Here is a 1042-nt window from a genome sequence, read left to right on the forward strand (position 1 = left end):
CTCATGGCTGTGTGTGTTCTTATTTGTTGGTTTTTTTATCAATCCAAAAACAAAAACTATCTCAACACTTCAATTTCTAACTGAAAGAACATCTTCGATCTAGTCTCAGGATATGTTCCAAAGGAGGACATAGGTTGGATGTAAGGATGTGGATCTAGACGAGGTAAGGGAAGATTGGAAATGAAATTGATGGAGAAGTGAAGGAATGGGTCATTTGGATCACCATAACTTGGCAAGCAAAGGAAGCTATGAGGTCTACTAGCGCACGATGAGGCGAGGAACGTGAAAAGAGATACGCGAGAGAAGTATTCCTTCAAGGAGCACTCAAGCCGCCCGTTAAATTTCAAATAAAAATATCAAATAGCACTTAGCACGTCTGTTGAAGAAGCTGGTAGAACGTAAGGCCAATAGGATTGGATTGAGGATCAATGTGACAAAGTACCGCCGGAAGAGAGTATTGGTTGACGGTGGCGATCTTGAAGTAGTAGAGGAGTTTTGCTACCTTGGAACGGTAAGCAGCGAAATTCAAGGGAATCGTGCCTACTTCTGGCATCCAGAAGACTCCTAAAACGCACGAAGTTGCAAACTGATACGGCAGGAAGTCCTCTAGGTCTCTCTATGCAATCGCCAGCTTCGAGCGGCGGGTGTTTCAAACTATCCTTGGCGATGTGAGCGTGTGGAGAAGGAAAATTAACCACGAGCTAGCTGAGCTGTTTGGCGTTGCAGACAGCCTGACGGCCGGATTGATACGCTGGTTCGGGCACGTGATGAGGAAGCCGAACTCATGCCCTACCAGGAAGGTGCTCGCCAGCGACCCGTTCGGCACGAGGCGTAGAGGAGAGCAGCGAGCTTGTTGGCTGCACCAAGTGGAGTCAAACCTGAGGGAGATCTGATACAGTCGAGGGTGGAGGAGTGCAACCATGGACCGAGTTTCCTGGAAACGGATTGGACGCCAGGCCATGTCTTATAGACGTGTTCCATAGGAGTCGGTCAAGAAAGAAGAAGAAGATTCCTAATGGCGTGGCATGCGTGTGATTAAAAC

This window comes from Anopheles stephensi, chromosome 3, assembly GCF_013141755.1.
Source record: "Anopheles stephensi strain Indian chromosome 3, UCI_ANSTEP_V1.0, whole genome shotgun sequence".
Lineage (NCBI taxonomy): Eukaryota > Metazoa > Arthropoda > Insecta > Diptera > Culicidae > Anopheles > Anopheles stephensi.